This window comes from Coenobita brevimanus, chromosome 113 (genome assembly GCF_032717465.1).
Source record: "Coenobita brevimanus isolate Jiangsu-jjx chromosome 113, ASM3271746v2, whole genome shotgun sequence".
NCBI classification, from domain to species: domain Eukaryota; kingdom Metazoa; phylum Arthropoda; class Malacostraca; order Decapoda; family Coenobitidae; genus Coenobita; species Coenobita brevimanus.
This window is the reverse complement of record NC_137066.1, coordinates 7837983-7859347: the sequence shown is the minus strand read 5'-3', so window position 1 is coordinate 7859347 and position 21365 is coordinate 7837983. Positions and strand designations below refer to the sequence as shown.

The 21365-nt window shown below is 42.1% G+C and overlaps 1 pseudogene; it reads left to right on the top strand.

The window, feature by feature from the left end:
* Window positions 1–21365, top strand: part of LOC145418325 (relaxin receptor 2-like) — a 305418-nt pseudogene that overhangs the window by 189197 nt on the left and 94856 nt on the right.

The following is a 21365-nucleotide window of genomic DNA, read 5'->3' as shown; positions in this document are numbered from 1 at the left end:
TTATTATTCATAAAAACACTCACACTTTATATATCTGTTACTATATAACACTTATATATCTACAGTCTTTATCCATAAGTTTCCTTCAGTAATAGTAGTTTATTGTCACTGTAGGCATTCAATTTCTCTTTCAGTAAAATACGTAGCATTCACTTTCTCGTCCTGTATACTAGTGCTGAGAGTGAATCTGTCACTTTCTCCTTCACTTTCATAACTCATAGTATTCATACATGCTAGCGTGAAACTTTCACTTTCATTACTCCTAGTATATATACTCGTATTCTTATATTACTACTCATATACATTTCTATTTACATTCTCTATTTTATTTACATTATTTACATTTCAATTTTATTTACACTGTGTTAGGCACTGTCACTTGCAGTAACTTATATAACTATTTTCCACTGTTCACTTATATTTACATTCATTGCTTTCACTTGCTGTTTACACATTATTTACACATTTCCACTTGCACTGTTTCACTCACCAGAAAGATCGTAGTCACTCTCTATCATTTTCATTGACAAATTAGCCAGTTCACGTTCTACAGCAGTCACTTAGCCCTTTACCTCTTTCCACACACGGTTTAGTAGGGGGTAGAGGTCACAGGGCCCTTTGCATGGGGCTAAAAAGTGGCGGAATTTGACAGGCGCGAATCCGACGTGCTTTCACCTTGAGAGATGACAGTAAACTGAATACAGTGTGGTGGCCTGCCTAGGGGGAGTGCAATGCTGCCAATGTCAGCCTGGTGACAGCTGTTAATATATACGCTATGAAATGATTGGCAGGAGATCTAGACAATACATAATAAATTAGGTAGTTCCAGGTGAATGTAAATATCACTTAGGCTTCTCCCTTCCCTCCTTATATATATATATTTTTATTACGAGAATAGATTATACGGCATATTTCAAGGAGAAATAAACACCGAAAATTAGCGAACGAGTGCACGTGAGGTGTTGTCAGGTGATAATTAGCCAATTCCAGGTGGATGGCACTATCACTTACCTTATTTCATTTTTGTATATATTATTGGGTATAAGAATAGGGCATAGGGCTTATTTCAATGGATGAAATCAGTGGAAAATTCCAGAGAAGAGTTACTTAGCATAGAATACAGTGTGGTGGCCTACCTAGAGGGAGTGCAATGCTGCCAATGTCAGCCTGGTGACAGCAGCTGATATATATGCTATGAAATGATTGGCAGGAAATCTAGACAATACATAATAAATTAGGTAGTTCCAGGTGAATGTAAATATCACCTAGGCTTCTCCCTTCCTTTCTTATATACATTTTTATTACGAGAATAGATTATACGGCATATTTCAAAGGGAAATAAACAGTTAAAATTAGCAAACAAGTGCACGTGAGGTGTTGTCAGGTGATAATTAGCCAATTCCATGTGTATGGCACTCTCACTTACCTTATTTCTTTTTTGTATATATTATTCGGTATAAGAATAGGGCATAGGGCTTATTTCAATGGATGAAATCAGCGGAAAATTCCAGGGAAGATTTACTTAGCATAGCACAGCCGGGCAGGTGAGAGGAGAGGGTAATGGAGGGGAGGTAGGGAGGGGAGTCAAGAACAGGGAGAAATGGCTAAATTGTCAACAATGGATGGGAGTACAGATAAGATTAGGAGTGCTGACTAGTGTTGGACATTGGCAGTACTGATAGATGATACAAGCCACCACTTGAAAGCCCAGGCGAATTCAAAATAACACAGAATCACAAAAATGACGCCCCGCGGTATGATCCCTTGCTCCCAAGTGTCACGAAAGTGACGCCCTGCGGTTAAGGGGTTAATGGTGCATAAGTCCCTTATTCGATCGAAGCTAGACTATGGTGCTCAGGTGTATGGCTCGGCATCCAATGCCACGTTGAGAAGACTGGATGTGTTGCAGAATAAATGTTTGCGAATGTGTTTTGGAGCCATCCCGTGGTGTACCCGTGTAGCTCGCATAGAAGTGGAGGCAAATGTGCCTCCCATCCGTATTTGCCGTGATCACCTGGCCTTATCATATGGCCTACGAACATCAAGGAAAATTAATATCAGCAACGTGGCCTGTACCCCCATGCACCAATACTACCATCTTATGCGGGGAGTGCATCGGCCACTTGTCGTTCGCCTCCACTTACTGACTCAGGAGTTTGATGTGTACCCCAGTAACTGTGACAAAATGGTGTCAAAAAATATAGCGCCTTGGGAGCCACCTGGCTTTACCGTAGATGTTTCATGGCTCCCAGCACCAAAGACCAAGGCGCCAGAGCGAAGGTCCACCACTTGTTTCGTAACATCATCGTTCGTCTCTTGGGGTCCCACCAATTGCACACTGACGGTTCCGACGGCTCCAAGTCAAGTGAATGTGTGGGTGCAAGTGTATGGTCGACCGAATGTGCCCTCAGGCATCAGTTGCCGACTCATGCATCTGTGTTTACCTCCGAACTTTCAGCAGTTGACAGTGCCATAGACTATGCTTTCAATTCTAGGCATAACTCATTTGTCATATTTTCAGACTCGAAATCAGCCCTTCAGGTGATTGCTTCTTGCACTACGGATTCTAATGAGATCCAGGGCTGCAGTGTTAATAAACTGCATTCATGCAACAAGTCATTAACACTGATCTGGGTGCCTGGTCATTGTCGTATCTATGGCAATGAGCAGGCTGACTTACTTGCAAAGTCGGCTGTAGAGCTTCAGGAGACTTGGGACGTTCCTCGTGATCTACGGTCGAGTCCCTCTCTCGGAAAGAAATAAGTAAATCGTCTGTGGCAAGGTCAGTGGGCCAGGCTAAATATTCCAACATGTAAGCCGTACCTGGGCGACTGGGACACTGCCAACCGTCCCAGTCGCCTTGAAGAAAAAGTGTTGGCTCGTTTGTGGCTTAATGCCACCATCCTAACGCACATGAAACCTCATATGGAAAGACGATTCCCACCGCACTGTGACATCTGTGATGCGGTGTTATCTATCAGTCATATCATTCTGCACTGTCGGTGATTTATTCGTGAACGCGCTTCACTTATAAATTACTGCGGGTCAGCAGACGTCTCCTTCACCCTTTCCACCATCCTGGGTGATGGGGACATTGTTATGACTGATAAATTGATGACTTTCTTGAGAGAGACCGGACTGATCAGAGTGATGACTTTTTAAAGGTATGGTTATGGTTTTTATCAACTGTAAAAATGTATATATTGTACTATTGATTAGGGTTGACAGTTGACATATTTGAAATAGTTCCTCCTCCCACTGATCTATTTCTATTATTGATGTCCCCTACATTAAGCCCCGTTCCTCGACTGACAGTCACCAGCTGATGAGTGCAAGTGTGCAATATAGAAAGGCATTGGGCACTTGCAGTCGATGGTGGTCTGTTGGGCGAGGTACTTCACTTTTTGTACATATTATATAAATACATTATACCATCTTGTTTAAGTTGTGCTGACATATATGGAACTGTTCCTGACTAGTCTGGTTCTCTTTCATATATTGATGTCCCCTATATTAGGCTGTGCCTCGACTGACAGTTATCAGGTGATGAGTGCAGGTATGTAATGTAGAAAGGCATTACATATCTGCAGTTGATGATGTTCTCTTGGTCGAGGCTTTTCTACCATTAGTGTAGGTCTAGATATTTGTCTCTTAGGTTTTAGTGTAGGTCAGCGATTTGTCTGTTAGGTGATTAGTTTTAGGGTCTTTAGATTAAGTATTTTTGTTTATAAATAATGTAAGGTCAAAAAAATATAAAAAATTAAAAAAATAATAAAAAAATACAAATAATAATATATATATATATATATATATATATATATATATATATATATATATATATATATATATATATATATATATACACACGTGTGCATGAAAGTGTGCATGTTTATATGCATGGATGTATATAATATTATATATATATATATATATATATATATATATATATATATATATATATATATATATATATATATCGATTAGATAGATATATAGATAGATACTGTATGTGGCCTTAATGACCAGGGGCTTCGGCCCGAATGGTCGATAAGCCTAAAAAATAAAAAAAGAAGATTCACGGACAGACACATCTAGATTCGCAGGTAAATACGCAGACAAACTGACAGGTAGCTATGGTTTAACGCACGGTTGGAATCATGGGTAGAGACACAAGCAGATTCACAGGTAGACACAGATACATTCACGGATCGATACACAGAATTTCAGGTAGACGCTCATTCTCAGGCAGACACACACATTAACTGAGAGACACATATATGCCCTAGCAGACACACACAGACTGACAGGCACACATATTCACAGGCAAACACACAGATAGACTGACTGACACATATATTCTTAGGCAGACACACAGACAGACTGACAGGCACACATATTCACAGGCAGACACACAGATAGACTGACTGACACATATATTCTTAGGCAGACACACAGATAGACTGACAGACACATATATTCTTAGGCAGACACGCAGATAGACTGACAGACACATATATTCTTAGGCAGACACGCAGATAGACTGACAGACACATATATTCTTTGGCAGACACGCAGATAGACTGACAGACACATATATTCTTTGGCAGACACGCAGATAGACTGACAGACATATATTCTTAGGCAGACACGCAGATAGACTGACAGACACATATATTCTTTGGCAGACACGCAGATAGACTGACAGACACATATATTCTTAGGCAGACACGCAGATAGACTGACAGACACATATATTCTTAGGCAGACACGCAGATAGACTGACAGACACATATATTCTTAGGCAGACACGCAGATAGACTGAGAACAGAAACAGATAGATCCATGAGCAAACACGCAGATAAGTTCACAGGCACACCAGAGACATACACAAAGTTAGACAAATATACACACGTAGAAACAGATAAACATGTACACTATATACTGTAGATACACACACACACACACACACACACACACACACATATAGCAGTGGATCATTCACTTTAACTTGGCTAAAATTTTCATCCTTTTCCAGCTTATTTCATGTAGGTCGGTGGCAGAAAAAGACAGTGCTACAGCACAACATCCTTGTCATAGCACTGCTTCGTGACTAGCCTCATGTTCAAGTGTGAATCTCTTGTTATAGCTCTGCACTCAATATGGTGAGAAGGCAATTTTTGGCCAAACTAAAGTGAACAGAGCATATCCACCATGTTTTTTTTTTTTTTTTTTTTTTTTTTTTAAGGCAAAGCAACAGACCTGGGAAGGATCTCAGTTTCTCTCTTATTACTTATATTTTACAATTACCAAATAGACCTGAATGCAGCTTTGTAAATCGTGGGCCTTGGGAACATATACTCTCCTTTCATTATCTTTCCTGCAAAACCAAATTAAAATCACGACAGGAAACAGATGTCAAGCGTGTTTGTGTATCAGCTTCAAGTTTCATGGTTTCCTTGTCCATCCTGCAAACCAAATCGTAGTTACGGCAGGGGAACTGACCGCTAATTTGCGATTCAGGACCCTGGGGAGATTCTTTACTTTTTCCTCCTCAGTGACGAGAGAGAACTGACCGTAAATTAATCCATGAAGAAAATGGACCTGTTGAGTTGCTCCTTATTTCTGTCCGGCGAAGCAAAGTGTTGTCGGTTTTGTCGGAGTGTTGGTCTTTTGTGCTCACCTGTTTCCCTCGTTTGTAATTGGCAAAACAGTTATTTTTTTCAGTCACTTTCGAATCTTCATTAGGTAAAAATGGAATGCTTTATTATTATATTATTCTAACTACGAATGACTGACTCTCCTAACAAAAGAAAGTGTATTATGGTGACCGTCTGTTTTACTCATCCATAGTTATAAATTGCTCGAAATTTTTATTTTCAGCGACTTTGGAAACATCATCTTTTGGTAACTGAATTGCATGATTACTCCAAGATCCTTTAAACTTTTGATAATCCTAACTGCGATCAACTTAATAAATAATGAGGATATTTGGAATTAATGCATGGAATGAGGCCTTATCCACTGAAAAGTAAAGTGCGAGATTTTCCTAACAACAAATAATAATTATTATCTTAACGCCTTGGCTGCGTCAAGGATACCGAGAGTCAAGCCCCTGGTGCGGCAATCCAGCTCAAAATTACCCATTTTCAACTCAAGTATTTTCATTCTAATACACAAGATAAAGAAAAAATAAAACATGCACAAGAAAGCTCAGTCTTCCTTCTTACCTATGAGCATTTCATTGAAAGTCTAGAATCTCGTATGTTGCCGTAGAGCTGAGTGGAATCAACGTTATTTTGCATGTTGGTGAAGCTGTGAGCAGCTTCTCGCATCACCAGCATCTCCACCATTGTGGCGCCGCTCCACCACCCCGCTTCACCAGTTTCATTTGCACTATGGTGTGTGTGTCCTTTAGTACTTCAATGATTATTTTACTCACAGGGTGTTATACTGAATGGCGAAAACTTATTCAGTAATAGTAAATAATGCTAAACTTTGGCAACATTTTTCTTTTTTTCTCTTATAACTCCGACTTCAGAATCACCGTCACACTCAGCTGCAGGTGTATATTTACGATTTACGTTTTTGTTCACCTTTTTTCACTGTAGCTTTTCCCTGCTTGCCAACAGCATGTGATGTAGAGGGTTCAGGGGAACGTGAAGCACTAGGTGATGATTCCCTGATTTCTGAATGCAGAATGGGCTTCATTGTGTGAACCACGTGCTCAGCAGGAAGCAAAAATGATTAATTAGCAACGCTAAGTAGGCATGGATGAATACATGATATCTTCGTGCCATAATTCAAGGCGCACTTTTTTTTATGGATTTTACAATGAATGTCGTAGCTTGTCGGCCGGACCGTTTAAAACGAAGGTCGCAACCTAGGGGTTAACCTCGAATAGCTAATTATAATCGGTCATCTTAAGTACAAAAACACGAATGGCTGATCAGTGTGGTCCACCTATTCGGCTCACTCTTTGTGATAATCGATGTGACATACCTATTTCCAGTGACATATAAAGCCTTTATGGTTGTCCTCAGCAAACAAATATAATTCCCTGTCAAGGGAAGATAGGATTCATGTAAGTTTATGATACTTCATTCTTTGAAAACAAAAACTTGTTGATTTTGCAACGAATGGTTCATCTTAAGAGGGAAGACAAGGTTTACATAAACCAATGAGTGAACAAACAAGAACCAATAAGCAAGAAAACACAAACCAACATGAAAACACAAACTGGACAAGAACACAAACGTCCTCAGTATATGAACACATTCTCTTGTACCATTCAGTACGAGAACACAACAGGACAAGAACACACGGCTTCAGGAATATGTGAACACATCACAAACGACCTACAGTAAGTAAAATAAGAAGAGACTATGTTCACAAACCTGCGACAAAACTGTGCATCAATTGATGCAACAGCTGACGTGTCAAATCAATTCAAAAATTCAAGTTGAGCAACTATTATTTTATAAGAAAGTCGTTGAAATGCCTCCTTATAGCCGAATTTGAAAATCGCCTAATTGTCAGCTGATGAATCAGCTGACTCAACAGCTGACATGTTAAATCAACTCAAAATTTCAAGTTGATCAACTTTGTATTTCATGAGAAAGTAGCTCAGAGCTCTCCAAGAGCAGGTACGCGAACTGTCCTTGAAGGAAAGAAAAAAGAAAAAAAAAAAAAAGAACCCCCGGATGTATCACTGTTATATCTGTCGGCTTCACCACAGGTACAAAATGTGGACACACTGTCGTTTAATACAGCCCCACTGAGAGGGACTACGGCAGAGTAAGTACAAGAACATGACTGAAACAGTGCTGGAATGCTGGAACATATCTACGATCGATTCCACGTCTCAACATAGGTTTGTGTTTGCATACAAGAAAAACGGAGAAATACAAGTATGTATTTTGTTTTGTGTTTCCTTTAATAAACAAAATATGTAATGATAATCTTCCGGTCACAACTAAGATTCAGTTTTGCAGAAAGAACAAACGGCAAGGGAAGACTGCACACTCTCCTTGTCCTTCTTACAAAACCAAATCCGAGTTACAAGAGGGAATCAGTAAAAAATATGATTAAGAATACCAGCCCAGAATATGCAAGAACACAGCAGCCTTGGAAACACTTGAACACAAGAACACAAAGAGCCATAATTTAATTATGGACATATTATTTTTTTAATATAGCTATCCATTCAGAGGGACGAGACAGAATTATTATTGAAATTCAGTGAGGGGAAAAAAAAAAAAAAAGGGAAACAAGAACATAGACTCAAAACAAATGTGGTCGCTTTTCTTTTAATCGAGGTTTTCATTGGGTACGATGACATGATGGTAGAACACAACAAAGGCAAGGACACACAGCCACAGTATAAGATATGGTGCATTCTCTCCTGTAATCCAACACCACACTGAGAGGCACCGCATCAGACTGGGTTCTCCTGTGACGGCAAGATAATCACTCCGCTTGGGTGAGTCTCAATGCCTGTGGGTGAGGTGGTGGTGAAGGGTCGTATCTGCCTTAGCTCATTAGGCTGTCAACCATCTCCTCCTAAACAGTTTGGTTTTGCTTTTGGTACTGCACGGTCGGCATCAAAAGTCGTGTCGTCTTTCCTGCTCCAGTCTCCATGGATTCTGAATGCCAGTGTGGTGAAACTTTAACCCGCCCCATCCCGACCACTTTTCCACCACTGACTCCCCCCAATCGAGACCATTTTAGGAAAAATTTTTTTTTGGCTCAAACCTTCGCTTTCGGTGAGAAACATCGAAAATTCATAGAGAAATCGCTCACCCGAGGTTTAAAATACTCATTACAGGTAGGAGTACCTCCTTACCTTACTGCATTTTCTATCAGGCTGGCACCAAAGAAAACGAGTTCTATGGGAGGATAACTATTTCACACCACTCATAAACGGTATTTATTTATTTACTTGGTACGAATTTATATGTCGTACAAGAGTATATTGGTTTTCAAGCAGTAATATAGGCATTATAAGCATTGTTTCACTCACTAATACCTGACCTTTTTTTGCCACATTACCTAACTGTTTCTTCCTCTAATGCTATGTAAAGTTTGTCCTCCACATTGTCATTGATTGGGGAATTACTCTGGCCCTGAATTTCGTACCGTGGCATGACATGGCTATACTGGCCAGGTCACTGATAACAGGTGAATTGCTGAGACAATGGCATACAGGGGGGGGAGGAGGTCATGCTGGGTAAGGCATTGTCCCTGCCTGGCATCTTGTTGAGGAAGGTGTCACGTACCAAAAATGACTGGCGAAAATTGAAAATTGTGCAAATTAGGGACCTTGCAATTTTTTCGCGTTTATGTATGTCGAAGGGATTGGCAGTGACAAAACGTGTGGACGTTAAAGAACGTCGACGGGACGCCGCGGGTTAACCAACGACATTGATGACACTGATCTGTGGTCAGATAAAGTCATCTTTGTCAGTCGCTGCGGATTCACCACACTGCTTTCCCAAGTCCATGAAGAGACAGCCAGGAGAGGCGGACTTTTTTTTTATTTTCTTTATACGATAATATTATAGTCTGACCACATGGTTAGCATTGGCTGCTACGAAACTGCCGGTCACAGGGTTCGAATCCTGATGCGGGCAGTTGGCACCATTTGACTCAACTTCACATCCACTCTTTGTGGACTGATAAACGAGCACTTACGGTGACAAATAGGGGAGGTGACTGTAGTAAATTGGATGATGCGTGGCACTGCATCCCAGAATAGTGAATGAATAACCCATCACAGGCTCGAAGGCCCAACTGGAAATGAGTACCTTGTCTAACCTATGCAGCTCATGCCGTCTGCCAGTATTAATAAAAGATAGAATCAAAGGCAGGCAAAAATTTGTGCATTCTAGAATAAACTGAACACAAGAGAGCCCAAATGAAGAAGTATTACTTTCAGTTTGATTGAGCATTGTATTTTGAAGACTGAATCTCATAGGCAGAAGGAAAGACCGAGCGTGGTAAAAGATCCAGTGTTTACCAATTGTTTATACTGGACCAAGGAATTATATAATGAAGTAGATGGTTACGGATATGAACAATGTGGCCTATGCTGGTTATGTAGGGTTGATAAGCATGAATGGCATGCGTGTTTGCTACTAATATAACTGCAGTACCTCAGAAATGGTGGATGTTAGATGGTTATTTGTAGTTCTGGGTTTATCTGAAAATGAATCCAATTAACGTTGTCAGTTTTACACAGTCCACCATCCCTCTTTTGGGAAATAGGACGAATGAGGGACGTTTGTTTTACCGGAAGGCAGAGTTGCCTGGCTATATCGGTGTCACCACGTGAAGGCGTTCTTCTTCTGCACCCTGTGAATTCGTGGTAGGTAGGGGCGCTTACCATCCACTCACTCGATGTAGTGCTGCTCTCGGGTGACTGCCCTTTCCTCTCATCCTTCCTTCTTTCCTTCCTTCCCCCTCTGTCTTTCTTTCCTTCATTCTTTCAGCCTCCTTTTGTCTATGAGTGACTCTACACTGAGTGACAAGCCAAATGGTTTCCTGTACACCAGGAAACCATTTACTACGCTGGGTGGTAACCATATAACGAAATTATTACGTCTGGTGGTTTGGTTGGCAATTAAGGCACTCCAATCGGATTGAGTCTGTGCAGGTTCATATCCAAGGGTTGGTTGGGGTTTATTGTCCACGTAATGCCATTCAGGGATGAGTGAGGCTGATCATTCTCTTCTTAAATGGCAGGACCAACTTGCCAAGCCCCCGGCTAATACGTTCCTCATGTGGCAACACAGGATTAGAGGATGATGATGAGGTTAAATCACAAAGTGTTAATAGAGTGTATGGTGTTGCATTGATTTATACCATAGATTAGGATCTATGCCAATCCCAGCCTCTATTTTGACATATGGTAAAATATACAAGGAGTGTTAGATACCTACTGAACCATTGTTGCCTTGAAGCATCGTAGTTGTGCGGTTTGATACTGTTTCATGTAGCGTACTGAAACTGGACAAAATCGATATAGTTATACCGTAACGTGGGCAATTCACCCCCGAGGCGTCATGAGCAACGTGTCAGAATAACATCAATCTACGCTCTGAGGATTATAGCGGTGCTGAGACTCTGAGAAGGTCTGGTAAGGCGAGGTTAACGGCATCGTACTGGTTGCGGCGGCATCATGATACAGGCGAAACTGAAAAAAAAGAAAGAAAAAAAAAAAAAAAACAGCGATCGACCTCGTCGCCTGAATTCTGGCAACTCTGAGGTAACCAGGGCTGCCAATAGAATTTTATTGTGTTTCAGAATCCACGCTATATGTGATTTTGTTTAACACAAATGTATACGAATACTTTCCTGGTTTGTTCTTGACATGAAGAAATAAGTACCGTTAAGCTCTCGCATTAAAAAGCATGACAGGAAAAAGGCGAGGGTGTGTTGGTAGGCAGGTTCCATGTCGAAAAAATAATAATAATAATAATAATAAATCCCGAAATACGGCATGGAGTTGGTCTTAAGTTTGTTCATGAATCCCGGCCAAGGCTGAATACCATGATGAAGACAAGGGAAAAAAAAAAAAAAAAAAACACTTCGTTACCATCACCGTCATCATCATCATCATCATAACCATCATGATCATCCCGAGCGATATTCCCGCTTAAACGTGGGTTGAGGAGGCAAGGGAGTACAAAGTTAATAGGAAGCTTATTAACCGAAGTCAGAAATGAAAAATCCATGCAGGTAAAGAAAGGAATGTCCAGTCACATCAGAAGTACTTTATTAAAAACCAATCGCTTTTATTTTAAAAGTAGAAATGAACAAGTAATCTACAATGCCGTGTTGCTGTACGTCACTGGACTCCTTGTGAAAATATCAGTCCTTTCAGTAGAAGGACCAGCTTTTTATTAAATACTAGCAAGGGTACCCGGCGTTGCCCAGGCCAAAAAGGCGAACACTAATCCTATTTGTTCTAGTTTAATCTTTCTTTCTACTCCAGAAAGACCATGTACTGTACATCTTATGCTTGTGAAGAGGGATTATAAGAGGTCCGGGAACTTTTATTTCAGCTTTTGCAGAATAACGCATAGTATCCTTGCGCACTTGTTTACCATTATCAGTGATCTCAAATGACCTCCGACCGGTGACCTCATTTGGCCTCAGAGGTTAACCTCACATAGCTTACGTCCAGACTGGAGGTCATGTGAGTCTCCATGCCAAAAACTGGGCTGTTGGGTCCTGTCATTGAAGCGTGTATTTCCGGTGACCTCAAATGACCTCCGACCAGTGACCTCAAGTGACCTCGGAGGTCAACCTAACATAGCATATGTCCGAACAGGAGGTCATGTGAATCTTCACGCCAAAAATTGAGCTGCAGGGGTACCCGGCGTTGCTCGGGCCAAAAAAAGGCGAACACTGTACCGGTAGCCTCGAATGACCCAGATGTGAATTTTGACCCCCTAAAACCATCCTTGGGTCACCCTGATTCAGAATATATATGGGTCTGGGGGTCTCTGGCCCTTGGTTTGGGCGTGATTGAAGGACAAACAAACAAACAAACAAACATTGACTCTTTTATATATATATAGATTATCAGTCCATACGATTTTAATTAGGAAAGGCTTTTTGTACAGAAGGGTTTAGAAGAAATATTTTGCCTTTCCCTTCACTCACCTCGCTTTGATTTAACTCACCTCACCGATCTACCCTGACCCATACCTTCCTCCATATTAATTATACTCGCTTATGGAAAGTTTACTATAACATACAACAGTTTCGGCCGTACCTACACCCCACACCTCTACCTTACCTCCATCACCCTCACCTCACTTACCTCTGCCTCACATTACCTTCCCCTCACTAACCTCTGCCTCACCTCCATCACCCTCACTTCCATCACCCTCACCTCACTTACCTCTGCCTCACCTCCATCACCCTCACCTCACTTACCTCTACCTTACCTCCATCACCCTCACCTCACACACCTCTGCCTCACCTCATCACCTTCACCTCACTCACCTCTGACCTGATTCACCTTAACCCAAACAGGTGGCTGAACTACAACAAGGTGAACTTACGAGATCGGCAAGTCAGCCTTCGAGCCCCCTTGGTCAGAGAACTGTAAGTATTTATTAAAGGAGGATAAAAGGAACTAATTCAGGGTTTATTTTACGACTGATTATTTCTGTTGATGGCTTCAGTTTGCATTCTCTTGTTACCGCTTTACTACTTATAATTTTTTTATAGTTTTTATCCTTATTATTCTGCTTGTATTTAGCTTTTGTCTTAACTATTTAACCTGGTTAGGTTTCACAGTGATGGGTAATCTCGTGGAGTCGTTTCTTTTTTCATAGTTTTATTGTTACAATCATGAAATTATTATACTAAAATTATATTTTGTAATCTGGCTAAATCTTCATCTTTACCTTGCCACTTAGTATTAGGCTTCTCATCGCTTTAATGTTACTGTTCTTGTATAATGACGTTATTGTTAAGGGCGATTTTCTCATGTTTACTGAAAGCCTAACGTAAGCGGTTTGAAACTGGGACTGCCTTTGACGCCTGGATGGCATGGTTGATGGAGGTCTGTGGTCGGAGGACATTTGGGTTAACGCGCCCTGGTTCGAATCCAAGAGATAACTGAAGGCCTTTGAATCATCTTAGGAAGCAGGGTGTTTGGTGATAACCATACAGTGAAATAACACGTGGGGGTTTAGTGGATTAAGGCACTCCAACCAGATGAGGCCTGTAAAAATTTACATGCAAAGGGTGGTGGGGTTTACTGGCCACATAATTGCTACTCAGGGAAGAGTGAGGCTGGTCACTCTCGCCTTAAAGATCAGGACTGAGTAGCCTACCCCCGGGTCCTCCTGATGGGACACAAAAGGATTAGATGATGGACGGATAGATTACACTTTACTATTCTCCTCCACTGTATTGACATCTGTTTGTCTATCGCATAGAGTTTGTAAGCAAGCAGCAGGAGACTAATAAACTCCTCAGCTCGAAAAAGTTTTTTTTTTTTTTTTATACCATACCATAATTTATATAGTTCTGAGGAGACTTTTCGACCTGAAGAGGCCTTTACTAATGCCTTCACAACTAAAGATTCTTTCCAAGTCAAATTAAGATAACATGGTAGTATACTGATTAGGATTAAAAAGACGGCAGTGCCATGACAGGGGTAACGCAGAGTCTTAATAATTACACGACTTATTTCCTCATGCCCTGTGTATATGGTAGAATTAAATTTTGGTTTACATTAAACTGGTAACAACTGCTGGGTGGTAAGCTAGAATGAAGGGCAAAAAGACAATGGGAGGGGGAGCGGGGAACTGTACAGAAAGAAATTATTCTTTTCACTACGACGGTGACTTATTTTCCTTGCTACTTTCAGACAATTTCATTCAGCCCAAAAGAAACTTTCCTAACTGGTGTGGTTAATTATAAATTTAAATAATCCGTTCACAAGTGCGTTATTCTAAACTACAGTGAATCGCGTGGCAGCAGCTACAGTAAAACATAAATATCGTTCACGGGTCTTGAAGGTGAGTAGAAGTATACTTTGGCTAGAAGAATGTCTGAAGAAAGATTAAATGGAACGGTAAAAACAGGGACAGAACACGACGAAAGGTAATGGAAGTGACATTGGGAAGTGGAAGGAATTAAAGATTAATAAGATAATCGGAAGGAGGAATGGAGAAATGTAGAACAGAGACGAATAATGAACTGAATGAGGGACAAAGAGGTGCTGGGGGACGAACAGAGGAGGTCTGATGGCGTGAGTATAATAAGGGTTTGGGGAAGGGTTCGAAGGAGTGACACAGAAACGAAATCAATGGTAAATACAGGGAGACTGAGGGAGGAGTGGAATTAGAGCACCAGGCAGGAAGGCCGGAGATAGAAATGGTAAACTGAAGACATCGGTGGGGACTTCGAATAGATTCAAACTATGTGGGGAAATGGAAGGGATATTTTACTGATTTTTTTGAAAGAACTTAAGTCTCAGAACTTGCATAACTTGTCTGTTCTAAAGAAAGTGGAACAAAAAGGAAGCAAATATCAAGATGCATCCATTTCAAAACGCCTGTACACATTCCATTTAACTCTTTCAATCCCATGACGTAATTTTATTATATTCCAGCTGCCATTAGACGCTTGTATTCGGATCATGGCAGACCCATCGAATTGGAGGGGATAGATCCAGCCTTCCTTAACCCTTCAGCACTAAAGGTCTGCCCTAAGGTGAATAAAATCGTCTGATGGTGCCAATAATAAAATATGAAATAAAAACTGCCTCAGACTGAAAGGGTTAAAGGACTGGAGGATATTAGCTGCTGCAAAGACATAGAAACATCCAGACTGACCAGTTGAATAATTGAAAAAAAAAGAACATTAATCAACCACTGAATTAGAGAGTTGGGCGAAAAAAGGGTGAGGTTTGTAGCTAGACAGGTGCTGCATGTCCGCTGTAATGGGGCAGAGCACAAGTAGGGAGTTAATAAGAGCGGTTACTGGAGTATTTGCGATAAGTGTGTGTGTGTGTGTGTGTGTGTGTGTGTGTGTGTGTGTGTGTCACGGGGGGATGTGAATTTAGGTATTACGTGAATTGCTTAAAAATGGAGACAATGAATTGACTTGTGAAATCAAGCAGTAAATTTTACTTTATGCAGGCTTACTTCCCCGATTCTCTAAGGATGAGAATTTATAAACTTTCTCAACAATACACAGCAGAGACTAATTATTCACGAGTGCTGTTTGTAGTACTGTTAGCCTCTTGAGAAAGTGACTCCACCCCTGACAATCAATAACTAATGCTAATAGTAATAAACAGATTCTTGCCGGTGCATTAACTCCTGGCTGACACAACGGATTTAAGCTTAATACAAAAGGACTGGCCTAAGTACCAGTTATGAATAATGTAAAGCGTTTGTGCAAACTTGGAGCAGCAACTAAAATAAGCTTAAAGTGGAGAAATAAAACACGATTTTAATTACATTAAGGTCAAAGAAAAGAACTATACATTTACTGATTACAGTTAATTAATTTTACATTACATGAATCTCAAAATGAATTCAAAATAACAACGAGAATACACTCACTCGCTCATTCAAAAGCTAAACACTTAAACCTAGAAAAACGAAAAGAAGTACTGGTCAGTAGAGGGGGGCAAGCGGAAGGAACTGGGAGCCTGTGTAGAACGGACGCCGCAATATGCTAAACCTCTTTGCCGATTCATCTTCTAGGTGGAGATTTCAGGAACTCGCTGTACAACGGTGGCGCTGCTCCACGCTGGACTCAACGAACCTGCTCTCGCAATGATCAAAGCCTGACTAATTTCAAATTATGAAAGAGGGCGAGGGATGGCCGTGTGAACTTCAACGGTCAGCGGAAAGATAGTGAGTGATATACGCTTACGATAAATCACTCAGTGAAGGCACTAATGTCGTGCCTATGAATGATCACTTGTGAAACAGCGAGAAATGTTCTGAATCGAGCGAATGCCAGGACGGTTGAACTGAGTGATGCGCAGTGGGAATTCCACTAGAATTCGTGGTTTTCCCACTGATGTAAAATGTCATGAATTTATAAATACGCTAGCGCGAATTCGTGACATTACGCCCCATCAAAATCAAATTTTTTCTTCAGAAAAAATTTTCGATATACATACATATAAATCCTAACTCAGTCAAACAAAATTCACACTGTGGTGTGTGTACTATCCTGCTACAGGAGAAAATCACAGTCGCCCATGAGCGTAAAAACCTCGTATTTATGTTAATAGAAGCAAGCTAGAGGAAAAAACTCCGTGACGACGGTGAAAAATCCTGTACTCAGGTCAAACTGAATGAAAAGTTCACTACATTTACATTAACAACTAATTGTTATGTAGCATGATGTCTGTAATACACGGTGTAGGTGTGACAGTTGTGCCTACGTGTAAAATTATGTAATACAAATCAATAGTAATAAAGATGGTATGGCAGAAGAGAAGAGGTGGCAGAATGCGGCAGAGATGATCAGCTAATCTCCACGACAATACTGCACCCTCCAGCTGCACGTGTGAAAGCAATCAAGGTGGAGCATCAAAAGTGTCATTTCTCTCTCTCTGCCTAGCAATCAGTACTTATGTTACAAAAATACACCATTATTCTATTAATGGATACATTATTAACCAGGAAACGTAGTCCTTGGACTGCTCAAATCTCTCAGGACCCCTGTAGTTTACTGGGTAAACTTATATTATTAACCAGGAAACGTGCCAGTTCCTGGATTGCTCAAATCTCTCAGAAAGGGCAGTTTACTGGTTAACCTACATTATTAACCAGGAAACTTGCCAGTTCCTGGATTGCTCAAATCTCTCAGAACGGGCAGTTTACTGGTTAACCTACATTATTAACCAGGAAACGTGCCAGTTCTTGGATTGCTCAAATCCCTCAGAACGGGCAGTTTACTGGTTAACCTAACTCTACACTTACAATTAACATTGGCAAGCTGAGAATCCCTATGCAATCTCGGGCAGGTCACATTTTAACACCCACCGTGGGTGTGAACACTCATGTGGATAACGTGCATACTCCAGGAATCCTCAGATAGGCCCACAGCTCGAGACACCACAAGGTAATTCATACACAGCCTTGGATTGTCCTTATGGGGGTCTCGAACTTCCCCTTAACCTACGGTATACATGTATATACAGGTCCTGGACGTAATGTGTCCTTTGGGACCAACGGGCGAGATGTCAGGCCTTCCTGGTACACTTTTAACTAGGAACCAGGCTGGTCCTTGGATTGCATAAATCTCTAAGGACGCCTGTCTTACGGAACCCAGCATACAATAGTTGCCCATGTTAGTCAGCAGTTAGCAGGCGAGACATCAGGTCTGCGCCTACAATGTCACTTCCCTTGATGTATCTCATAACAAAGTTAAACTGCTGCAAATACAGTGTCCAGCATGTCAATCTTGCATTAGCCATTTTAGTCATGCTGAGACTAGTGAGTGGCATATGATCAGTTTCCAGAGTGAATGGTGCTCCATATAAATAATAGTAATATTTCTTAACACCATCAACCATGGCCAAGAGTTCCTTCTCAACAGTACTGTAATTCCTCTTGGCGGGTTTTTGCTTACGGCTGTGGTATGCCACTGGGAAGATTCCACCTTCCGATTCTTGAATTAATACAGCACCTACTCCATCTTGTGAAGCATCAGTGCGCAGTATGAAAGGTTTGTTGGAATCGGGCAACTGCAAGATAGGCTCCTTACACAGAATATTCTTAAGGGCGGCAAAAGATCTCTCTTGCGCTTCTCCCCATTCAACAGTGTTTGGAGCATGTTTCCGAAGCACCTCGTACAACGGTTGGGCAATGAGAGCAACGTTGGGGATAAAACTCCTATAATACCCCACTAGGCCAAGGAATGCCCTAACCTGTTTCTTGGTCACGGGTCTCAGGGCTTCTCTAACCTTCCTGATCTTGTCACCCTGACACCTGCAGCGATTGTTGCCAATAATATGTCCGGGGAACTGCACCTCACTGTGAGCAATTTTACATTTGCTAGGCTTCATAGTCATGTTGAAACTCTGGAGTCTACTGAAGACAATTTCCAAGAGTCTGAGGTGCTCCTCCAGTATGGCAGAATGAACGAGGACATCGTCAATGAATATTTCTACTCCTACAATACCATGGAGCACTTGTCTCATGGCACGATTGAATACTGCTGGGGAATTGGTAAGTCCAAATGGGAGGACTTTATACTGATACAACCCCCTAGGAGTAGCAAAGGCAGTGAACTGACGGCTCTCGGCATGAAGGGGAATCTGAAAGAATCCCTTCACCAAATCGAGCTTTGTGAAATATCGTGACCCTGCCAGCTTGGAGAAGATGGCAGCGTGATCACCCATTGGCTCAGCATTCACTTTGGTGATTGCATTTAGCCTTCTATAGTCGCCACAAATCCTGACCACCATCCTTCTTGCGGACTACTACCATTGGACCACAGTAAGGAGATGAGGACTTTTCAATAATACCCGCAGTCTCCATGTCAGCAATTTCGTTGTCTACTACGTCCAGTAGTCACATAGGAATCGGATATGGCTTAACATTTATGGGAGTATTGCTGGTCAATTCAATTTTGTGACAATCAACCTTTGCGAGTCTAGGTTGGTCAGAGAAGACATCAGCATACTGACAGAGCAGTGACCTTATGGCATTCTGGTCACCTAATGCTAAGTCAATGTTAAGTAAAACATCTCTGACAGTCTCCTCCTGACGGGACTGAACGGTTAAGGGCTCGTCATCATGGTCGTCAGCTGGGATCACCGCAGCTGCCCCAGTTTCTTCCAGTGGCTGGTCACCATCATCAGCTAGTCGTAGGCCAGTCTCCTCGGGGTTTGACTCATGATAAGCCTTCAACATGTTAACGTGGAACCTTTTACGAAGATTCCCATCTGAACTATGTAGTTGAGGTCTGAAATGCGCTCTACTACATCAAATGGACCCTTCCACTGTGTCAACAACTTGTTCTGGGGAGTGGGGAGTAACATCAAGCACTTATCACCTGGAGTAAACTTCCAAAGCTTTGCCTTTTTATCATAACAGGCTTTCTGAACTTTGCACGCCTTGATCAGTTCTTCCTTAGCTAACTCGCACGTCGACTGGAGATGGTCAGCTAGATCAAGGACGTAGGTGTAGGTGGTCCTGACTTCAGGGTCGGGTTCTTCATCGTCCCATAACTCGTGAAGGACTTGAAGTGGTCCATGGACCAACCTTCCATACACCAGTTCAAAGGGCGAGAACTTCAAGGAATGCTGTGAGGGTTCTCAATAAGCAAATAGAAGAGGAGCAATGAACTGCGGCCATTCCTTTGGCTGTTCGACGGCCATGCACTTTAACATCTTCTTGAAAGTCCCATTGAACCTCTCACACAACCCATTACACATGGGATAATAAGGCGTAGTTCGCAGGCCTCGGATGGACAACAACCTGAATGCTTCGTTCATCACCGCAGAGGTGAACTGTGAACCCCGGTCACTTAAGACCTCCTTGGGGATACCTATGCGACAGAACACTTCAATCAATCCCTCAGCAACAGATACGGCCTCTTATATTCTTAAGGGCCACGGCTTCAGGCCACCGTGTGCTGAAATCAACAATAGTGAGGATATACTTTGATCCATCACTTGCCCTAGGAGAGATTGGCCCGACAATGTCAACTGCTACTCTCTCGAACGGTTCAGAGATTATTGGCACTGGTTTCAATGGCGCAGGACGGACACATCCCCAGTCAGTGGTACGCTGACACACATCACAGGAACGCAGATGCCTTGTTATTTCCTGTCCCATTCCTGGCCAGAAAAAGTCAGCATGGATGCGGTCAGAGGTTTTCTTTTGGCCCATGTGACCTCCCATCACTGAACAATGACCTAATTCGAACACTGCTCGGTGATACTTTGCGGGAACGATGAACTGCAGTCAAACCTCGCCCTGGGGTGTTTGTGACTCACGGTATAGCCGTCCTCACTTATGAAGGAACCTGGCTTGACCTCCCCGTGAATTCTTAATCACTTTACCCTCCAGCTTCTTATGCACTGAGGCAAGTGTCGGGTCAGACTGTTGTTCTTGGACAACATCTTGACTACGAATCAGATCCTGCGGCGTTGCAACGGTCAACTGGGTGACACGATTCGGAGCCTTGGCCATGGCTCGTGTTACTGCAACAGCTGAACTCTGGGTAGCAACATCTATGGTGCAACTGTTTTTGACGCCTAGTATTTTGCAAATAATGAGGTCAAAGGTTCTGGCATGACAGCAGCAGCTGTCAAGCCAGTGTAGAAAGGAGATGCCACCTGGGAACAGTCTCACTGATCCATCAATAAGTCTAACTTGGATCTCCTTACCCATGTACTCGTCGGGCCGAACTAAACTTTGCTTGACGGAGCAACCTGAGGAACCATTATCTCTCAGGACATTTACAGAAACACCTCCCACAAACCCTGGCTGAACAAGAAATGCAGTGTTACTGGTGGAAGGGTCTGAGGAGGTAGCAGCCAGTCATTGGTGAGATTGCAGAACAAACAATGCAGCAAATGTGGCGCCCTGAGAACTAGATGCCTGAGGGATCGTGCTCACCATCTGAGGAGTTGGAGCATTGACCACCTGAAATGGAGAGTTCACTGTTGCTGGGGGACCAGTGAACTGTGGAGAAGTACCTGTACTAATGGGGTTTGACACCATTGTGCGCTTGTTGTGGAGTGAAGGATGCATTTGCATCCCGCCTCCAGTACACTAAAGTCGATTGTCCTGATTGAGGGTTACGTGGTTTGTCCTTGCCCTGCTGCTGCTTGAAATACTGGTACTGCTGCTGGTTAGGGT